This window comes from Bufo gargarizans, chromosome 5 (assembly GCF_014858855.1).
Source record: "Bufo gargarizans isolate SCDJY-AF-19 chromosome 5, ASM1485885v1, whole genome shotgun sequence".
NCBI lineage: Eukaryota > Metazoa > Chordata > Amphibia > Anura > Bufonidae > Bufo > Bufo gargarizans.
In genome coordinates, this window is record NC_058084.1 from 341,688,143 (window position 1) to 341,711,615 (window position 23,473).

Consider the following 23,473-nt stretch of genomic DNA (forward strand, 5'->3'; position numbering starts at 1 on the left):
ACATTTAGCAAATTCCTTGTGGAAAGTGCTTAGAGGTTTTTCCGGGACTTGGATATCGATGATCTATCCTCAGGATAGGTCAACAATATTAGGTCGGTGTGGATCTGTCACCTGGAACCCCTGTCAATCAGCTCTTTTGGGACTGTGCTGGAAACTATACAGTGGATGGAACCTTCTGCTTTTATTATTTCAGGCGGCTGCCTGGAACAGCTAATTGATAGAGGTGTTGGAACCCAACAATCTGGTATTGAAGACCTATCCTGAGTACAGGTCATCCATATCTAAGTCCTGGGAAATCACTTTAAGGGTCCATTCACACGTCCGTTGTTCTGCAATTTTGGGGTCGCAAAAGATGCGGACAGCACTCCGCGTGCTGTCCGCATCTGTAGTTCTACTCCACGGCCCCGCAAAAAAGATAGAGCATGTCCTATTCTTGTCTGCAATAACGGACAAGAATAGGCATTTGTATCATTGGGTTGGCCATGTGCAGTCTGCAAAACCCAAGTCTAAGGCAAATCCCACAACACATTTGTCCACATCGTCCACAATGTCGCCCTATGAGTAAATATTATGGAATTATCAAATAGTAAATGTAAAATACCATTAGCACTATACAAATTGCCACATTTCTTAATCCAGAAAACTCTATTGGTAATCTATTCTACACATATACACACACAGGCTTAAAGCAGGATGCTCTCAGACAGAAGTGGCCACTGAGCTTAGAGTGTCACTAAGTGTCATCAGCAGGTTGCAACAGAGAGACTGGAAGAGTCACAGAAAGGCATAGAAGGGGATGTCTTTTGGCCATATCCCACACTGATGACCACTTCATTGTAAACAAAAGGTATACATCTTAGGTATCGCCGCGTCCGTAACAACCAGCTCTATAAAAATATCACATGAGCTAACCCCTCAGATGAACACCTTAGAAAAATAAAAACAGTGCCAAAAAAGGCATTTTTTTTGTCACCTTACATTACAAAACTTGCAACACCAAACGATCAAAAAGGCATATGCTCCCCAAAATAGTACCAATCAGTCACCTCATCCCGCAAAAAATTAGAACTTGCGTAAGACAATCTGTCAAAAAATAAAATAAAAAATATGACTGAAAATGGAGACACTAAAATGTTTTTTTGTTTTCTTCAAAACTGCTATTATTGTGTTAAAGGGGTTGTCCAAGTTATATTTATTGATGACCTATCCTCAGGATAGGTCATCAATATCAGATCGGCGGGGGTCCGACACCCGCTCCGATCAGCTGTTTAAAGAGAAGGTGTGCGCGGTGTCAGCGCTGCCTCCTCTTCACTGTTTAACTTCTAGCCGTTGCATCTGCAGTGGTGAGCTGGTGTAATTACACCCAAGCTTTCCTATTGAAATGAATGGGACGGCTTGGGTGTAATTACACCTGCTCACCACTGCAGATGCAACGGCTAGAAGGTAAACAGTGAAGAGGAGGCAGCGCTGACACCGCGCACGCCTTCTCTTCAAACAGCTGATCGGCGGGGGTGTCGGACCCCCGCTGATCTGATATTGATGACCTATCCTGAGAATAGGTCATCAATAAATACAACTTGGACAACCCCTTTACAGTGAACTAAATAAAAAAGTAGGCATATTGGGTATCGCCGCATCTGTAAAAAACAGCTCTATAAAAATATCACATGACCTAACCCCTCAGGTGAACACTGTAAAAATTTATAAATTAAAACTGTGCTAAAACAACCAATTTTTTGGGTCACCTTGCACCATAAAGTGAAATAATGAATGATCAAAAAATCATATGTACCCAAAAATGATACCAATAAAAAAAACGTCAACTCTTCCTGCAAAAAAACGAGCCCCTGCACCAGACGATCGGCAGAATAAAAAAAAATGGCGCTCAGAAAATGGAGACACAAAAACATAATTTTTTTTTTTTCAAAAATGCTTTATTATGTAAAACTGAAACAAACAAAGCAAGTAGACATATTTGATATCATTGCGCCCGTAAGTACTTGGTCTATAAAAATAGCACATGATTTACCCTATCAGATGAATGTTGTAAAAAATAAAATCAGTGCCTCACAAAAAATGTAATGTAGAGCAAATTAAAATATGTACCCCAAAATAGTACAAATAAAACTGGCATCAGGGGGGCTTCAAATGGGACATGGCATCTAAAAACCAGTTCAGGTAAATCTTCCTTCCAAAAACCATACGGCGCTCCTTTTCTTCAGCGCCCTGCCGTGTGCCCTTAAATCAGATTACGACCACATGTGGGGTGTTTCTGTAAACCGCAGAATCGGGGTAATAAATATTGAGTTTTGTTTGGCTGTTAACCCTCGATGTGTTAAAAAAAAAATGGATAAAAAGAAAAAATCTGCCAAAAAAGTGAAATTTAGAAATGTCATCTCCATTTTCCTTTTAATTCTTGTGGAACACCTAAAGGGTTAACAAAGTTTGTAAAATCAGTTCTGAGTAACTTGAGGGGTGTAGTTTATACAATGGGGCCATTTATAGGTGGTATCCACTATATGAGCCCCACAAAGTGACTTCAGACCTGAACTGGTCCTTAAAAAGTGGGTTTTGGAAATGTTCTTAAAAATTTGAAGAATTGCTTCTACAATTCTAAGCCTTCTAACATCCTTAAAAAGTAAAATGACATTTCCAAAATGATGATAACTAGTGTTGATCGAGCACCATAGTGCTTTTGGGTTCGGGCCGAACACATCGGGATGCTCGGGTGCTCTACCGAGCACAATGGAAGTCAATGGCAGAACCCGAGCATTAAACCAGGCACCCCTTGCTCTGAATAGGGGAGGGTGCCTGGTTCATAGGAGAAGGTCAGAAATGGTTCGGGAACAGCGTGGGGAGGATGTTGTCCGAGTAGTACGCCACTTTTACAGACTGACAATAATACGCACAAAACCAAAGATAAAATCGATTTTAGAGGAAAAATTGTTTCCTGTATGCTTACTTGTATAGAAAGTGCAAGTGCTGCCAAAATTTACAAGGAAGAGGCACTCCGATACAACCTGTATATCACATAAAGGAGGGCCTCATTCACATTATGGTACAATTGTTCAGGTAGTGGGACTCCTACACTCCTAAAGGCTATGCACTAAGAGAAAGGGCCGCCAAAAATTACAAGGAACAGGCACTACAATATACCCGTTGTTACACATAAAGCAGGGCATCATACACAGCCTTAAATAAATCTGATTGATGGCCTGCTGGTGACCCTCAAAAACATTTGGAGCAAGGTCCTGCTGATCTGACCATCTAAAACATTATGGGTGAGGGCCTGCTGCCACTATGGTGACTCTAGATAACCTGGGCCCGATGGCACGTCCCCGTGACGGCGACGATCCATTCGGATGTCTGCCCTATCAACTTTCTGTGTTATTTTCAGTGCAAACCACGGTGCCGATGGGTAACGGGGAATCGGGGTTTGATTCTGGAGAGGGAGCCTGAGAAACAGCTACCGTTACCACTTCCAAGCAAGGCAGCATGCGTGCAAATTACCTAGCGGTAGCGAAACATTTTATTGACTGCGGGCACTCCATTAACCAGCTCAGTTTTCGTGCAATAGATTCTGTGGGGCCACTTAGGAGGGGTGGTGATAAAAACAAATTACTCAGGAGGAAGGAATTGAAATTGATTCATACTTTGAGATTGGTGGATGATCCACATCAGTGTTCTATATAGGTAGTGTTTTTATGATATTCTATAGGGGGCTGAGGCAATGGCGGATCCAGGGGGGGGCAACGGGGCAATTCCCCCCCCCCCCCCCCCCCGAGAATCCCTCCCCTCCGCCGCCACAACGGGTCTCACACAGACACACACACTGTCAAATTCAAACTTCATTCAGACTTCAGACTAACTACTAGTGTAGCGCAGCGCAGGTTGCGCATGCGCAGCAGGCAGGTCTGACTGGCCGGAGCAGCAGCTGCGGGGCGCGGGGTGGGCGGCAATGTCTGGCGGCGTCTCTGCTCTGCAATGTCAAGAAGGGCAGGCTACGTCTACGTCACTCACTTCGTCAGGCCGGCAAGCGGCAGCGCCTACTCCTCCGGCTCCTCCTGCTTCATTAATAAAGTGGGAGGAGCTCGAGCTGGCGAGTGACACAGTGAGTGACATGACATGACGTGCGTGCCTGCTACGGCAGCTACGCTCTGCGTCAACGGCCAGCCGCCAGTTTATAACTTTAGTAGTGACTGTGAGGACTGAGGAGTGGAGTCAGTCACTTGAGTGAGAGACTGTGAGTCGGAGACGGAGTCCAGACTGTGAGACAGTACTACTAGTCTTGAGTAAATTACAAACTCCTATAAATGCACAGCACGCCAGCGCTGATATTCATACAAAATATTTTATTAAACACATATGCAAAAAAGTACAATACATATTAAAACTCAGAAGGAAATGCAGACAAGTGTGGATGAAAAATACCCCCTAAAACCAGTATGTATATCCATACATGCTTGCAACAAATTGCCTCTGTCTGCATGATACAGTAGGGACCCCCGCAAAATTGCTGCAGAAAATGATGATGAATCACACCAGAAAAATACTGGATGCGTCAAAGAATCTATCTATCAGCATAAACAATTGTTATGTAAACCTACTCCAGAAGGGGAGTCACCTCAGTGAAAAAATATATTCACATCACAGATGGGATACCATACTGGAGAACTGAGGAGACATTGGAGTGTGGAGAAGATGCAGCACAGCAGGGGCACCAGTGATCATACAAACAGCCAAGGCATAAAAAAGTGCATAGCAATGACGAGACCAATCTGGATAGGGGGAACAAACCCGACGACCGTTTCGCTCTCTGGCTTTTTTTAAATTAGAAGACAGTGACAGACAGACTAGAACCGGCAGTATTAGTAAATAGTGAAGTCATGAGTCATGAGTATTATATTATGTGTGTAAAAAATGTCATAATTCAAAAGGGTCAGTCAGTCAGCCGCAGCGTCAGTGAAATCAGTGGAACCGCGGCCTGGATTCCTGCTGAGAGCAGGAGCGCACGGCGTCATTGGTTGCTATGACGCCGTGCGCTTCCTGCTGCCGCCACAGTACAGTAATACACTGGTATGATCTATACCAATGTATTACTGTATTGCGGCGGCAGCAGGAAGCGCACGGGCGTCATAGCAACCAAAGGCACCTTGCGCTCCTGCTCTCAGCAGGAATCCAGGCCGCGGTTCCACGGACCGCTCATGGCCGTGAAAAATGGCCGTGGGCATTCGGCCTTAGGGTACTTTCACACTAGCGTTAGTGTGATCCGGCAGATAGTTCCGTCGTCGGCGCTGCCTGCCGGATCCGCCGATCAGTGTGACAACTGACAGCATTTGTAGATGGATTCGGGTGCGGATCCGTCTACAAATGCATTGCAAGAACGGATCCGTCTCTCCGCTTGTCATGTGGATGGACGGATCCGTCTTGCAGTCTTTTTCACAGTTTTCCCGGTCTGCGCATGTGCAGACCGGAAGGACGGATCCTTCAGTTGTTTTGCAATGCTGGATCCGGCACTAATGCAAGTCAATGGGAATTAATGCCGCATCTGGCATTCGGGCGACTGATCAGGCATTTTTGCCTGACATAATACCGCAGCATGCTGCGGTATTATGTCCGGTCAAAACGCCGGACAGTGACTAAGGGCACTTTCACACTTGCGTTTTTCTTTTCCGGCATAGAGTTCCGGCATAGGGGCTCTATACTGGAAAAGAACTGATCAGGCATATCCCCATGAATTCTGAATGGAGAGCAATCCGTTTAGGATGCATCAGGATGTCTTCAGTTCAGTCGTTGTGACTGATCAGGCAAAAGAGAAAACCGTAGCATGCTACGGTTTTATCTCCGGCGAAAAAAACTGAAGACTTGCCTGAATGCCGGATCCGGCATTTTTTCCCATAGGAATGTATTAGGAATGCCGGATCCGTCGTTCCGGCCTGCGCATGCGCAGTCCGGTAAAAATGTGAAAAAATGTACAAGACGTATTCGTCGGTCCGCATGACAAGCGGAGAGATGGATCCGTCCTTGCAATGCATTTGTGAGACGGATCCGCATCCGTCTCACAAATGCTTTCAGCCAGCGGCGGATCACACAGCTGCAAGTGTGAAAGTAGCCTAAACGGAAGACATACTGATGCAAACTGAACGGATTACTCTCTATTCAGAATGCATTGGGATATGCCTGATCAGTTCTTTTCCGGCATAAAGCCCTTTTGACAGAACTCTATGCCGGAAAAGAATAACGCTAGTGTGAATGTACCCTTAGCCCTTTAGACAGAGGACACTCAGGACAGTGGGTGTGTGTGACAAATAGCGCTGACCATGCCCCCGGCCCGGACAGGAGGAGATCGCACAGGACAGGTTGATAATGTAACCTCCCTAGTTAGTTAGTAATAGGGGCCATTCACACGTCCGTGTGTGTTTTACGTATCCGTGGATCCGCAATACATGGACACCAGCGATGTGCATTCCGCATTTTGCGGACCACACATCGCTGGCACTTAATAGAAAATGCCTATTCTTGTCTGCAATTGCGGACAAGAATAGGACATGTTCTATTTTTTTTTCGGGATCGGAATTGCGGACCAGGAAGTGCGGATCTGCAATAGAAATGAATGGGTCCGCAATTCCATTCCACAAAATGAGGAACGAAATTGCGGACGTGTGAATGGACCCTTAAAGGGGTACTGCACTTTGTTTAAACTGATGATCTAGCCTCTGGATAGATCATCAGCATCTGACTGGCGGGGGTCCGACACTCGGGACCCCCACCGATCAGCTGTTTGAGAAGGCAGCAGCGCTCCAGCAGCGCCGCGGCCTTCTCAGTGTTTACCGCTGGCCCAGTGACATCACGACTAGTATCAACTGGCCTGGGCATGGCGCCATGGCTATGCTCCGTTCACTTGAATGTTTAAGAAAAGAGACCTGTTATGAGGCTGTTGTATTATATCTATAATGAATACATCTGTGGCAAGCTTTACAGTTCTATTGTAGATGAAAGGTGGCCACTAATTTCTATTTTAATTTTTAGGATAATGGGATGCTAGTGCTACGAATTGTAACTTACACAGACCCACACCAGCATTGTGCAGTGTACTCAGGAGGTAGGTGATGCTTTCTCTGTGTCACTGCTATAAGTCAGTGAGTAAGTTACCCCCAGGGCTGGCTTAATTGGAATGTTCTGCTTTTCAGGCTCCTCAGACACTGTGTCTTACTTGGAGTAAAAGAAAAAGACATCCTGTATGTCGGGGACCACATCCTTAGAGAAATTTTGAAATCCCAAAAAAGGCAGGGCTGCAGAACGTTTCTAGTTGTGCCTGAACTGGCCAAAGAGCTCAACGTCTGGACTGAGAAGAGTGGTGAGTACCTTCCTGCCTAGAGAGGCTTTCACAGATTGTGGATTTACTTTTCTCTAGTGCAGGCATGCCCAACCTGTCGCCCTCCAGCTGCTGCAAAACTACAACTCCCAGCATTCTCAGACTGCCTACAGCTATCAGCCTACAACAGGGCATGGTGGGAGTTGCAGTTTTACAATAGCTGGAGGGCCACAGGTTGGACATCCCTGCTTTAGTGTATTAAACCTAAAGGGGGTTTTACTCCATAGAGTTAGAGCCACTGACTGGCCATAGTCTAAAGCTTCAATTTGCATGTGGTCACGCCATCCATTAGGCCATAGTGACACTATGGCCTAATGGCCGGCTGTCACCACGAGACATCTGAGAAGCTCTGACAGATGTTCTTCAGAACCTCCTTCTTGAGGTTCCTTTTGTTTTGCTTTCGTTTTCTCATCTCATTAGCCTCTCTCAGCTGTCATATAGTTGCACTGATTGCATTCCTTTAAATCCCTTCCCATACTGCATCACTTTGCGGTTTATACAACTTCTTGGAGTGTGCTGATGCTAGAAGCTGTTACTACTGCATCCACAAGATAAGTCTGTTTTCTTTATTTCTGTTTGCCTGTGGGCTTGATCCTAGGTGACCCTGACTCCCTCCGTATTAAGTGTAGGGAGCCGGTGGTCGTGTCCCCTCACTATTATAGGGTGTTCAGGTGTCATACAGTCGAGGAACGAGGATATGCAATTTTCTACCATTGAGATTTTTGCATAGGCTGAGCAGTAAGGGAGAGAGCTAGGGCTCTTACAGGGCTTACCCTCCTGTTCCTTAGTTTTGGATCAAGTCAGTCGGATCTTCATTTGTGTCTTCTAGTTTTCTGTACACCTTCCGTGACACCGGCTTGACCATATGCAAATTGACTGTCACACTATAAGAGTTCACTAAAATGGCCCTAGCCCAGCCACTTTAGCACAATTCAAGTTGCCTTGCCAGCCTGAGCTTGCTATCAGTGAGCGACAGACTGTGGGGAGGGGGGGTTACCTTAAATTATCAAACCCGGTGTACCTAGACTGACCGATCTATTAAACACAGATGTTAAATAAGCTTTATTTGATATCTGAAGTAGAGTGCAAGCTTTTTGGGCAAAATTAATTACATTAGAAGGCTAGCTTTATTGTGCTTTAAACAAGGTACTATAATGCTATTGCATTTATTTATCATGATATAACATAATGGATGTGGGCATGATGTCCTAGCAAGCCAATTACAATTATTTTACAAGGTGTGCTCTTTTGTGATTTAATTGTAGAAAGCGCAAAATGAGCCAGAAAAGGGTGAATAGCAGGACTATAGATTCCTTCTTCAGTACTAGCGCAAAAAAGTCAACAGGAGCACAGCCTGTACTAGAAAGCACTTCAACTATAGAAACTGACACTAGTCTCCCTTTCGTGTTCTGGTACACAGTCACACGTAGAGCCAATACCTTGTCAAACGGATTCTGTGTTGCCACTGTCTGTTGATACCCCACCTCAAACAGGCAGTATCCTAATGAATGACATTGGCACACATCTTGGGAAAACAATTGATGACTTCACCAAATGCTTGTTACTGCAAAATCCATGGCAACCTCCTCCTGGATATGAGCTTCCTTTCTCTGTTCAGAACACGACTTCCAAAAATGGAGAAACTTGTACAATCAAACGATACTTGTCAAAACAACATATTGACAGTTTTCCTTGGCTAGTATTTTTAGCTGTTAAGAAGGGTTTGTTCTGCAAGTACTGTGCGTTGTTTGCACAACATCGTAAAGGTGGTCATAACAAAGGCATGGAACTTGGAAAATTGGTAACTGAGCCCCTTACGAATTTTAAAAAGCTTAAGGGTAAGGAAGGAGATTTGGAAGTCCATGCAAGACTAGTTTATCACCAAGAGAGTGTAACCGAAGGAAAAGCATTTTTAAAAACCTACCATTCCCCTGACAATGAAATTGTCAATCAAATAAATTCACATCGTCTTCAGAAGGTGAAGGAGAACCAAGAGCGAATTTGTCCTATCATTGAGTCCATTATATTCTTGGGTAGACAAAATATACCTCTACGTGGCCACCGAGATGATGGTGCATTAATGGATGACTCCACTCCGGACGTGAATGAAGGGAACTTTCAGGAATTGCTGAGATACAGTGTTGCATCTGGAGACAAAATGTTAGAGAAGCACCTCCTTACTGCATCTTCACGTGCTACGTACATTTCAAAATCCACACAAAATGATTTAATCAAGTGTTGTGGTGATGAAATCTGCAATATAATTATTGGTAAAATTAAAGAGGCTTGCTATTTTAGTGTAATATTTGATGAAACTACAGATATTTCACATATAGAACAGCTTTCACTTAACTTTAGATATGTCTACAATGGATCTATTCGTGAAGATTTTATAAAATTCGTAGATGCCTATGAATTTGCAACTCAGAGTGAGTCCGGATTGGATAGTTCAGATTCAGAACTAAGGCTTACAGGACAGGTTTTAGGCCAGATGGTAATCCAACTTATCAAAGACCTCTCCCTGGATATCACTCATTGTGTTGGCATTGGAACAGACAGTTGCAGTGTTATGTCTTCAGAGGTGACTGGCGCTGTTTCAGAAATTATTAAAGCAGCACCCAACAGTTGCAGATGTCCTTGCTACAACCATTCTCCGAACAATTCAATTTTAAAGTCCTCACAAGTTTCAGCAGTTCGCAATGCAGTAGCAGTGGTCAAATCAACCATTTCATTTTTCAACCAGTCAGCAAAGCGAAATTTTGTTTTAAAGCAGGAGTTAGGCTCTCAACTGACCAGTCTTTGTGAAACTAGATGGGTAGAGCGCCATGATTCTCTTATAAGATTTCGAGATGGACTAGTTAAAGTGGTGAGTGCGCTATCAGCAATATCTCGATGGAAATGCTCAAGCTCTAGTTCATCAGCCTCTACTCTCATCCATTCTTTGTGCAGTGCAGAATTTATCTTTTCCTTGATATCACTTATCAATGTTCTGAAAGTAACACTACCTCTGAGTCGTTTTCTTCAATCTCCAACACTTGATTTGACAAGCGCATCTGAATGTCTGAATGTCACAATGACAACCCTGGAGAATATGCGATATAACGCTGATCAGACTTTTTCCACTTTGCATATGGAGGCTACAGAATTGGCCTCAGAACTTGGAGTGGAACTAAAATTGCCACGTCTTGTAGAAAGACAAGTGCACAGATCAAATTACAATGCAGGATCAACTGAAGAATTCTACAGGAAATCTTTGTATATTCCTTTGCTGGATAACATTATTAACGATTTAAAAGCTCGTTTGCCAGAAAACTCAATGCAGTGTTTCCAGATTCAAATATTGATGCCACCCGTACTTGTAAAAAACAAAATTGGAACCATGTATCCTATTGCTGTCCACTCTTTATCAAACCGTTTCCACCCTCTTCTAGCTGATGGTAGCCTTAGGATAGTGGAGACATTACTTCAGGGAGAAATTTGTCTCTGGCTCACAAAGTGGAAAAGGGAGTTATCCCAAAACAATGAAATTTCACAAACAGTCCTTGAAGTTTTAGATGTGTGCGACAAGGACCTCTTTCCAACCATCAGAAGTTTACTTCTGATCTTAGCAACTCTACCTGTAAGCGTGGCCTCTGCAGAGAGATCATTCTCAACCCTCCGTCGTGTAAAAACATGGCTTCGGTCACGAATGTCAGAGGAAAGATTAAATGGATTGAGTTTGCTTTACATTCATAGAGATGTTCCTGTGAATACTGACCGAATAATTGAGCTATTTGCAAAGCAAGGAAAACGCAGAATTGAGCTAATTCTGTAAATTATTCATGTTATTTAATGTACAAATGTGATGTGTCTGTTGCTTTTAGTGTTTGGAAAGTGACACTGTTATCAGTATATTTCTACCTTTTTACACATAATTGGGCATTGTGTGTTACTGTTTTGTCTGGGAATATTCTGTTCTATAATCAGTATACAAACTCCTGATGAAAAGGTCTCCAAAACTGTTAAATAAAGTTACATGTGGTTAAATATCACCTATTTGTTTGTAATTTTTAAAATCCGTAATTTGGAAAGATAAATGTGACTTTTTAAATCAGGTTAGAGCTGTACGATAGGTTAAATAAAATAGTCTGTTCTGTAAGCAACACATTATTTTCTGTCCGCCCCCACAAAACAATCTAGAAGTGCCCCTCCCGAGACCAGGCTCTGGATCCGCCATTGAACCAGGCATGTAGAGTCAATCCGTTCACCTTTTCTGCGTCGCACAAAGACACGGTGGTTGGAACCAAAGATCTTAAATTTGGACTCATCAGACCAAAGCACAGATTTCCACTGGTCTAATGTCCATTCCTTGTGTTCTTTAGCCCAAACAAGTTTCTTCTGCTTGTTGCCTGTTCTTAGCAGTGGTTTCCTAGCAGATATTCTACCATGAAGGCCTGATTCACACAGTCTCCTCTTAACAGTTGTTCTAGAGATGTGTCTGCTGCTAGAACTCTGTGTGGCATTGACCTGGTCTCTAATCTGAGCTGCTGTTAACCTGCGATTTCTGAGGCTGGTGACTCGGATGAACTTATCCTCCGCAGCAGAGGTGACTCTTGGTCTTCCTTTCCTGGGGCGGTCCGCATGTGAGCCAGTTTCTTTGTAGCGCTTGATGGTTTTTGTGACTGCACTTGCGGACACTTTCAAAGTATCCCAATTTTTCGGACTGACTGACCTTCATTTCTTAAAGAGGACCTTTCACCGATAATTACACTGTGAACTAAGTATACAGACATGGAGAGCGGCGCCCGGGTATCTCACTGCACTTACTATTATCCCCGGGCGCCGCTCCGTTCTCCTGCTATGCCCTCCAGTATCTCCGGTCACAAAGTTATGGTAGGCGGAGTCTGCCCTTGTTCTTCTGTAGCGCTGGCCAATCGCATTGCAGAGCTCAATAAAATAACCTCCCAGGCTGTGAGCTCTGCGCTGCGATTGGCCAGCGCTAGAGCAGAACAAGGGCAGACTCCGCCTACCATAACTTAGTGACTGAATTCTCCGCCTACTATAACTTAGTGAGAGGAGATACCGGAGGGCATATCAGGAGAACGGAGCGGCGCCCAGGGATAATAGTAAGTGCAGTGAGATCCCCGGGCGCTGCTCTACATGTCTGTATACTTAGTTCACAGTGTAATAATCGGTGAAAGGTCCTCTTTAAAGTAATGATGGCCACTCGTTTTTCTTTACTTAGCTGCTTTTTTCTTGCCATAATACAAATTCTAACAGTCTATTCAGTAGGACTATCAGCTGTGTATCCCCCTGACTTCTCCACAACGCAAGTGATGGTCCCAACCCCATTTATAAGGCAAGAAATCCCACTTATTAAACCTGACAGGGCACACCTGTGAAGTGAAAACCATTTCAGATGACTACCTATTGAAGCTCATCAAGAGAATGCCAAGAGTGTGCAAAGCAGTAATCAAAGCAAAAGGTGGCTACTTTGAAGAACCTAGAATATGACATATTTTCAGTTGTTTCACACTTTTTTGTTATGTATATAATTCCACATGTGTTAATTCATAGTTTTGATGCCTTGTTGTGAATCTACAATTTTCATAGTCATGAAAATAAAGAAAACTCTTTGAATGAGAAGGTAAGTCCAAACTTTTGGTCTGTACTGTATACTGTCATCCATTGTACAGGGCCAAGGTGGGAAATTTATATACATTCAATATAGATTACACCTGATTGGCTGCCTCTTCCGGCCACTTTATGATGTCACAGAATACTGTGCTGTTGGCTCCTCCCCACACATTCTGATTGGATGCCTCCTCCGGCCTTTTTATGATGTCACGGAATACTGTGCTTTTGGCTCCTCCCCACACATTCTGATTGGCTACCTCCTCCGGCCTCTTTATGATGTTATGGAATGTTGTGCTGTTGGCTCCTCCCCCGCACATTATGACATCACACACATTATATAAGGGGCTGCAGAGCTGACACTCCCCTGAGGGTTGTAGTTGGTGCTGGAGGTAAGTCTGCTGTGTCCTCAGCTCCTGTTGTGTCTGTCATCTTCTTCTATCATGTCTCCTCCTCTTCAGTAATGGCCGCCTCTTTCCTTTTCCTCTTCTACAGATTTGGTTGGTGAATTGCGTAGAGTCAGGTAAGTCCATCTTTCCTGTAAGTGTACAATATGTCTGATTACTCTCAGCACCTGAGTATAACCGCATGTAGAAGCTTCACAGATGGACCCAGTAGAAGAGATGCGGGTGGCAGAGGTGTACCTACCGCAGAGGAAGACTTGGTGACTGCTATGGGACAGGGGCCGCTATATGCATTTGCTTTTTCTGCTTCCTGTTGTGTTTTTTCCTGCAGTGGTCACTAGGGGGAGCTCACTGTACACAGCTCACATGCCGTTTGATTGTAGTTTTATAAATCCGTGTGCACTGAGCTCCCCCTAGTGGTGGCTGCCAGCTGCTTTGTTAGGGAAATAGGAGATTTGGAAGGGACACTCTGTGTTTTCTTATGTGGATTAGGAATATAACTGCTGGGTTTGCAGACATTTCAGTTGCTAGGTGGTCAAACAACTGAAGGCCCATTTCCAGTGAGATATAAGGTGCAGTTAATGGTGACTATAGAGGATGGAAGGGGGTGTGAAAAATAGAATGTGGCCCCGTCCTCAGTGTTATTATAGATGCCCCATGGTCATCTCTGCTGTGTGCATCCTTCCTGTGCCTGAACTTCATTATGTTTTCACCTATACAGAGTCTCTGTACTGTGACATCACTGTGTTTATTATCTCTGTATTACCCCAGTACTTATTGTGTATCGGTAACAGTAAGTGGGTCCTCAGGGTTTTGAGTGCTGGGGAGTTCCTTAGTCGCTGCTATAGGTTAGGGTTTTGATGGTCAGATAAGGGATAAAATGCAAGGACCAATAAGTGAAGGCTAACGATTTGAGGATAGGTCTTGAAGTTTAGATAATACATAAATATTGATAGAAATTTTTCGTTATAGGCTTAAATCCTGAGGTATGGTTACATGTTGAGGATAGATCTGGTAAATGGGGCTTGTCCATTACTCATTTCCACACGACTATTCATAATTTCTATACCAATAGAGCACATAGAGCATGTCCTGGACTCTCACTGTCTTATCTAATTTTAGATTGGAGGAAGTCAAGGAAGAGAAAAAGGAGGAGGAGGAGATTAAGATTGAAGAGAAGGAGATGGAGGAGATTAAGATTGAGGAGAAGGAGATGGAGAAGACTAACATCGATGAGGAGGTGGAGTATGGTAACATCAAGAAGGAGAATGAGAAGATTAACATCTTGGAGGATATAACCATGGAGGATGAGATAGAGGAGATTAACATCGAGGAGTTGCAGGAGATTAATACTGAGGAGGAGTTGGAGCAGATTAACATCAGGGAGGTTGTGGAGGAGATTAAGATTGAGGAGGCGGAGGAGATTAAGATGATAGAGGCAGAGGAAGTTAAGATTGAGGAGATGGAGGTGATTAAGATCAAGGAAGTGGAGATTAAGATAGTGGAGGTGGAGCAGATTAAGATCAAGGAGGTGGAGGAGATCAAAAATATGGAGAATAAGATCGAGGAGGTAGAGAAGGTTATGATCAGGAAGGAGGAAGAGATTAAGACTGAGGAGGAGATAAACATCGAAAAGCATGGGAAAGTGGAGGACAATACAATCAAGGAGGTAGAGGAGAAGAACATCAAGGAAGAAGAAGTACTGGAAGTGATGGTGGAAGTCATCAATACTGGGGAGGAGAATGAAGGTGCAGTGGTGGAAGAGGAAGAGTCAGAAGAAGAAAGTGAGGAGGAGAAATATCAGGCTCTCATGTAAGTACATCAATGTAAAGTTCTGTATATTGAGTTAGGACAGTGATTGAATTGAATAATCAAGAATATGGCAAAGAACCTGTGGAGCAGTTCTCCATAGCAGCTAATCAGGTCACAATTTACATTTTCCAACTGGCTTTCAGAGCTGCAATCTGATCTTGCAGTAGTTTGATAAATCTTCCACACTGTGTAGAAGAATTACTAATCTACAACATGCAGCATTTATTGTCCTGAACATCACCCCACATTCTACCTATAGGTAAAGCACCCCAAGGTCAAGAGGTCATATATAATCTATAATATTTCTATCTCTAGATCTGAATATTAATAGATCAAAGTATTCTTCATCCACAGCTCCACCTTCATATATGAGACGTCCATAGTGGAAAGGACACAGTTTAAATCTTCATGCGTTGCAGAGTGCACAGAAAACACACATCAGGCAACCACAAAACATTTCATACAGTCATCAGGCCTCATACATAAAAATGCGGGAAAATGAACACAGAGCTCTGATTGGCTGTTACTATGGAAATCTCAAATGATGTCATATTGTATCATGTCTATGAATGAGAATATTCCTAACCTGTAGATATAATCTCATTGTATTTCCCTAACAGGTGGTGGTGGACGGTGGAGGGCTCCGAGCTGCCAGTAAGGTGACTATATCATAGAATAATAGGGCGATATAGGCGTCTGCCTTACAAGGTGATCCACGAGTTGTCCCCCACTATATGTGACATGTATATTTATAAAAAAGGACAATCTCCTGTGTCCTCTATAGGAAGGTAGAAGGAAAGCTTCTGAATATGATATCAGTATATTTTTCTGAGAGACTCGCTATATAGACGACATTCTCATCATAAAACATTCCAGATGCAAGGGGTTAATTATGTTGTGATGTCATGGATATTAATTATTACTAGTAAATGTGATAATGATCACTGGAGACACCAGTCTTGCCATATCTTATATTTGGGGTGTATATTGAGCAGTTCCAGTAACCAGAGCTGTTTTCTATTATAGGATACGAACAGTGAAGAAATTGGAGCCACCCTTTAGGATGGACACTATGTAAGTGTATAAACTGGGCAGTGAGGAACTAGCAATGCTGGAGCCTGGGCAGCGGGGGGGGGGGGGGGGGGGGGGCTTTTTTACCTTAAAACCAGACCACCATAGAGCATCACACTGAGGATTATTGAGGTTTATCCCATTCTGTAAGAGGAAAAAATATCCCATCTAAACTCCTCCCCTAATAATGGTGAGAACAAAGTCCTGATATAATGTATGTTCTATGTCTAATAGCAAGGAGGAAATAGAACTGGAGGAAGAAGAGGAGGAGAAGAAGGTGGCGGAGGAGGAAAAGGCAGGAGAGGAGGAAGTGAAAGAGGAAAATGCTAGAGAGGAAATGGAAAAGGAAAAGGTGCGAGTGGAGGAAGTAGAGGAGATAGAGACTGTAGTGGAGGAACAAGCTGAGAACACAGCAAGGCGAGTACAGAGTCTATGTATAATGAGCTGATAATATTTCCAGATATAGGTAAATATAACTATGTCATCGAAGCCCATACATTGTTGTCAGAGCAGTTTTTTAAATTATAGACCATTGGACATAGAGGCGATGCCGGCCCGACCAACTGAGGAGACCACCCAGTAAGTTTATAGAATAAGTAAGACTGAATGTTAGTGGTCACATACTTTCCTGCTTTGAGCTCTGCCTCATTTAGTGTCCACAGGACAGTCTCCGTGTACAGAACTGTATAGACTGATCCTGTCATCACATGGAGCTGATCTTATCTACTTTGATCTTTCCTGTAGGACAAGACGCGGTTGGTGGACAACAAATTGCCTGAGAAGACAAAACAAGAGCAGCAGGTAAGTGATAATTTACCTTCAGTCTACCTGTAACTGCCACTTGAAGGAGCTCACTGCATAGGGGTTTACACAGTGAACTCTATGATACATCAGTATGCAATGAGCTCCCCCTATTGGCCACAGAAATAATTGATTTAATGCATTAAACGTTCATGAACTAGGGAGGGGGCAAGATTGTTTTTTGGGGCACTAGGGCCCCACTGTGTTTGCCGATGCAGGGAATCTTTTTATAAAATCTATTCTTACTTTTCCAAGCAGCATCAGAAAGAGCAGCAGGAACAGACTAACAAGGTAAGTACACAAATTAACATGACCGCCTGTACTCCTTCTATAAGGGCAAATGCAGAAAATATTTGAGGGCCCCCCCCCCCCCCATCAGCATCCTCTCTATCATCCCGAGCAGAGAGGCATCACAGAGGGCCACTCTCGGCATAGAGGACATTTCCTACACTATGGTGAACACTTGACTTTCCCAGAAGAGTTCCCTAAATGTTTCCTCCAGTGATACCAGCTGATTGTGGGGGGACTCAGCAGCAGGACTCACCGTTATCAGCTCTTATCTCTAGGACCTACTACCCCTCTCTTCATCAGTCCCTACTGTCACCACTTGACCTGTCCACTCTCATGACCCCCCTCCGGTCTTATCTCATGCAGATGCCTCAGATTCTTCTGCTGCTGCAGTTATGATGACACCGGCGAATAAGCGGAATATGAGAAGTCTGGTCCTCATGGCGTCCTCAGCAACACCATGAACTTCACCTGAAGATCTCAGCAAAGAGGAGAAGAATATGAAGATGGTGCTGGGTCCTGCACTGGAGGAAACTGCTGACATCAGAGGAAATCACTTCAATACAGGCGGCTGGAGGGCAGGCAGAGGACACACCAACCGTGTCTTCCCTGCATCTCTGTGCACAGACATTATCTGATGGCTGCCCTGAGTCCCCTTTATATAGGGACATACATCCTGCTGCCCGGACATAGATATAAAAAGAAATACATGTAATAAAAGATAGAATATAGAAATCTAATAAATGGAGAAAAACAAAAATAAAGGATAAAAAGTATAACAGTCCGTTATCTCTCGTTTAGAAAGAAGGAGAAAGGGTTTGATGAAATACATAACTCCTGGTTACTGGCCCGAGGTGCGCTTGTCTTATCCCCTTCTACGGAGACACCACAAGAATACTTCATGGCTGAACATCTTCTGGACTCTTTTATATATAGTCTCATTGTCAGATGCAGATGTCATAAATTAAATTCTATTGTTGGGGCAATAAGACGGGTAAATTATTAGCAGCCCTTACTAAATCTAGTCAACTTTATAAACCAGTCACCCAGTTGCAGAACCCTCTGACTGGCACAGTTACTGCTAATCCTGTATAAATTGCTTAAATATTCAGTAATTACTATCAAGACCTCTACAGGGCAGTCTCTGCTCTCCTCCCCATTATTAAAGTGGTTATCCAGCATTAAACCTTTTAACAGATGCCTTCAGAGTGTCCAGACCTCAGGTGGTGTTCATACTTATCTGGTCTCCCCCACTGGTTTCCGGCTCCATCGCTCCACATCCGCCTATGCAGGTCTGGGGTCTTTGAGAATCAGCATCCTGTTGACGAGGTGGCACTTGACCACTGCAGCAAATTACCGGTACTGTTGTTTCCCAGAGACCCTGGACCTGCATAGGCAGCCATGGAGCAACTAAGCCGTAGCGCAGGTACCAAGTAAGTATGACCACCCTACTGTTCCGGCTACTCTAATGGGGACTGAGTAAAAGTTTTAAGTTGGATAACTCCTTTAATTCTTTTCTATACTCATTGGATTCTGCTATCATGGAGGAGGAGGTTTGGCGGGCCTTTTTGTGGCATTGAATGGTAAAACACCGGATCCAGATGGTCTTTTGGCAGAGTATTACAAAACATCCCCTCACAATTCCTGTCCTAACTGAACTATTTAACTCGGTTTTTACTCATCTGACTCCTATTCACTGTGTTACTGACTCCTGGACAGATCTCCATGAATCTGGTAGAGATCCCTTGAAGACTCAATCTTTCTGCCCAATTTCATTGCTTGACCACGATTATAAACTGTAGGTGAAAACATTAGCCAATCGTTTCCAGCTAATACTCCCCGGTTTTCTCTGCGATGCTCAGACAGGCCTTACTTAGGGCAGAAGCAACTTTTCAACTCTTAGACTGGCCGTCGCGTCCATAGTACTGGCCCAAAACCCAGCGCAACCACCTACTATGCTTATGGGTTCTTGACAGGGCCGGCTCCAGGTTCATGTGGGCCCTTGGGCGATAAATCCCAGTGGGCCCCCATGAGGCATTTTTTTACATTGACATGTTCCCCTGTGGCTCCCACACGGTATAATGACCCCCAGTGGCCCCTATACAGTATAATGACTACTAGTGGCCCTTCACACAGTATAATGACTACTAGTGGCCCTTCACACAGTATAATGACTACTAGTGACCCTTCACACAGTATAATGACTACTAGTGGCCCTTCACACAGTATAATGACTACTAGTGGCCCTTCACACAGTATAATGAACCCCCAATTTCCCCCCCCCCCCACTGTATAATGACCACCTGTGGCCCTGCATTCAGAATAATGACCCCCAGTAGCCCCCACACTGGAGGAATACTGTATGGAGGGGGCTCTGAGGGTCATTATACTGAATGGAGAGTCATTGGTGATCATTATACTAAATGGGGGACACTGGGGGTCATTATACTATGTAAAGGGCCCTCACAGTATAATGACCCCACAGTGACCCTCCATTCAGAATAATGACCTCCAGTCGCCCCCACACTGGGGGTTATACTGTATGGAGGGGGCACGAGGGGTTATTATATTTAATGGGGGCTCTGGTGGTCATTATGCTAAATGGAGGGTCAATGGGGATCATTATACTAAATGGGGGGCACTGGGAGTCATTATACTGTGTAAGGGGCCCTCACAGTGTGATGAATGACCCCCCAGTGGCCCCCTCACATACCTATCATTGCAGGGGAGCTGGTGGCCCTGTCATTCACTAAACGCAGATCCCTGCGCTCCTTCTCTCCTCCGGCCCGCTGCATCAGTGAGCCAGGCCTGGAGGAGAGAAGGAGATGTGCAGTGATGTAGCTCGAACTGACTGGGCCCCACAGCAAATTTTAATACACCCCCCTCCCCCCCAATGTGTGTTCACATCACGTTTTTCCTATCGGTTTGATGTATACAAATGTGCAGCACTCCACGTTTTTGTATCCTGCAGAGTCAAGTAAAAAATGCATATGTTAACGTATATGTTTTTTTACCATGGAACTGTATGGTGAACGGACGCCACTGTACGGCATCAGTCTGAGGCATCTGGTAACACATACATTTTTGGTATACATTAAATGGATGGCACAAATGGGATGTGAACCCAGCCCTGGTGTCAGAATAAGCACCAGTACACAGCGGAGCAGCGCGGCGGAGAGGGGAGGCCGCCATGTACTGACAGAGAGCTACCTGGTCCTGGTGGTCAGGGATGAGGACTGTATTTACCATGGATCATTTTCTACTGGGAAATACAGGGCACAGTATAATACACTAGAATCTATATACTATAAAGATATCAGCCCTACCCCTGAATAATAATAATACAATTAGGTGGTTATTTATTATATAGAAATACATCTATATTAGGCGTATTTCTGACACAGATTGTGGCGCAAAGGTCCTTAGCACTGCAATCTGTATCTTTTCCCGCTCATGCCAGGTCTAAAAAAAGTGGTGTGGGCAGGGAAAGGGATACAGTTATGGCCATGCAGTTATTGGATACCACCGCCATATAGTGATAACACAGCCATACAATGATAAAACCACCATACAGTGACTGGATAAAAGGGTATAAGAGGGCACAGTACAGGGAATGACTATGGGCATTGCACAAGGTGTGGTAAGAGGGCACAATGCAGGGTATAAAGGGGCACAGTACGGGGTGGGGGGCACAGTCACATGACCCTGTGACGTTAGAAGGTCCTTATGGTGAATGCTGTTCAGATGCCACCATAATGAGAGGCAGAGGAGTGAGACAGGGGCCCTGGGTGGACAGGAGGGGTGGACACAGCAAGTAGGTGGAAGGGGCTCTGAGGGGGATTCATACAAGAAGTAGGGGCAGGAGGTCTGTGCAGGGCAGCAACAGGAGATAGGAGGGTGAAACAGGAGCTCTGGATACATGAGGGAGGAAAGGAGACAGCAGGGGCTCCATGCAGTGGCGGATCCAGGGGGGAGGCAACGGGGCAATTGCCCCCCCCCCCCGAGCTGGCGGCAGGCGGCGGCTGGGCACAGGGAGATGAGCGCTTGTGGAAGCGCTCATCTCCAGTCATCTGTATCGCCGTCCTCAGGACAGCGATACAGATGCCTGCCTGTGCTGCGGTAGGGAAGGGAGGGGTGTGTCCCTTTCCCTTCCTCTGATAGGCTGCCGGCCTAGTGCCTGCAGCCTATCAGAGGCCGGCGCAGGCGGCGCGATGACGTCATCGCGCCGCCTGAGACATACACCGTGGGACACAGGCCAGAAGAGGCCTGCATCGCATCACTGACATGGAGGTAAGTATGTGTTTTTTTTATTTTATTATATACAATACTTTTACTGGCGGGGGGCTGTTATTACTGGCACCTGGGGGCTGTTATTACTGGCAAAGGGGGCCTGTTATTACTGGCAAAGGGGGGGCTGTTATTACTGGCACCTGGGAGCTGTTATTACTGGCAAAGGGGGGCTGTTATTACTGGCAAAGGGGGGCTGTTATTACTGGCAAAGGGGGGGCTGTTATTACTGGCACCTGGGGGCTGTTATTACTGGTGGGGGCTGTTATTACTGGCAAAGGGGGGGCTGTTATTACTGGCACCTGGGGGCTGTTATTACTGGCAAAGGGGGGCTGTTATTACTGGCGGGGGCTGTTATTACTGGCAAAGGGGGGCTTTTATTACTGGGGGCTGTTATTACTGGCAAAGGGGGGCTGTTATTACTGGCAAAGGGGGGCTGTTATTACTGGCAAAGGGGAGCTGTTATTACTGGCAAAGGGGAGCTGTTATTACTGGGGGCTGTTATTACTAGCACAGAGGGGCTGTTATTACTGGGGGCTGTTATTACTGACACAGAGGGGCTCTTATTACTGGGGGCTGAGTTTACTGACACAGAGGGGCTCTTATTACTGGGGGCTGTTATTACTGGCACAGAGGGGCTCCTATTACTGGGGGCTGTTATTACTGGGGGCTGTTATTACTGGCACAGGGGGGCTGTTATTACTGGGGGCTGCTATTACTGGCATAGGGGGCTATTATTACTGGCAGGGGGGCTGTTAATACTGGCACATGATTGGGGGCACTATAGGGGCATCTACTGAGGCCACAAAGAAGGGGTATTTTATATGGGCTCTCTGTACAGTCCAATTTTATACTGGGACACATTATGGTGGGTACTATGGGGAAGGGGGGAGATGAGTACTATAGGGTCATCTACGGGGGGCACTAAGAAGGGGTATTTTATACTTGCAAATTATGGGGGACACTGAGGGCATCTACTGGAGCATTTTATACTGGTACATTATGGGGGGCACTAGGAGGAAGGAGGGTGTGGAGCACTATGGGGTCATTTACTAGGGGCACTATATAGGGGTATTTTATACTGGCACATTATGGGGGCACTATGGGGACATTAGCTCAACTGGGGGCATTACAAGGGGGTATTTTTTGCACTGTCACATTATAAGGAGAATTATTACTACTGGGGGGGGGGGCATTATGGTGGGCTCTATTACTGCCCCATGGTATGACCCCCTAGTAGCAGCACCGGCCTCTCCCTGCTCTGCTATCCCTCTGCCCCTTCTCCAAATCCTTATTATGAAATCTTTCTCATTAGGATAAAACAGAACATCAGCTCCACCGAGCCCCCGGCCAAGTGTGGAAGTGGCGTCCGAGATCCCCAAGGGCCAAGCCAAGTAACTGTAAGTTTTCATGGGAAATATGTTTGTTATACACATATAGCATACACTGTGTAATCTGTTCTATAAGAACCATTGTTTTGTGGCGGCGGACAGAAAATAATCTGAAAGTGCCCCTCCCGAGACCAGGCTCTGGATCCACCATTGGGCTGAGGTCCCACCCATGCTATGATCTAAAAAGGGTCAGATTTGATTATATCATGCATCACCATTTAATATATCTATGTACATAGATGATACACCTGTTGCTTGATGCAGTGCAATATGTTCTATACAGCGCACAATCTGTATGATAATAGGATAAGACGCCAGCTATCTGTACTGTATTTATGGTTTGGTCAGTATCCACTGTGCTACGCTGTAGATATTGAGCATATATGTTATCCCAAGGTTCTTCAGTTGTGGCCTATTATTATGGCTTGCTC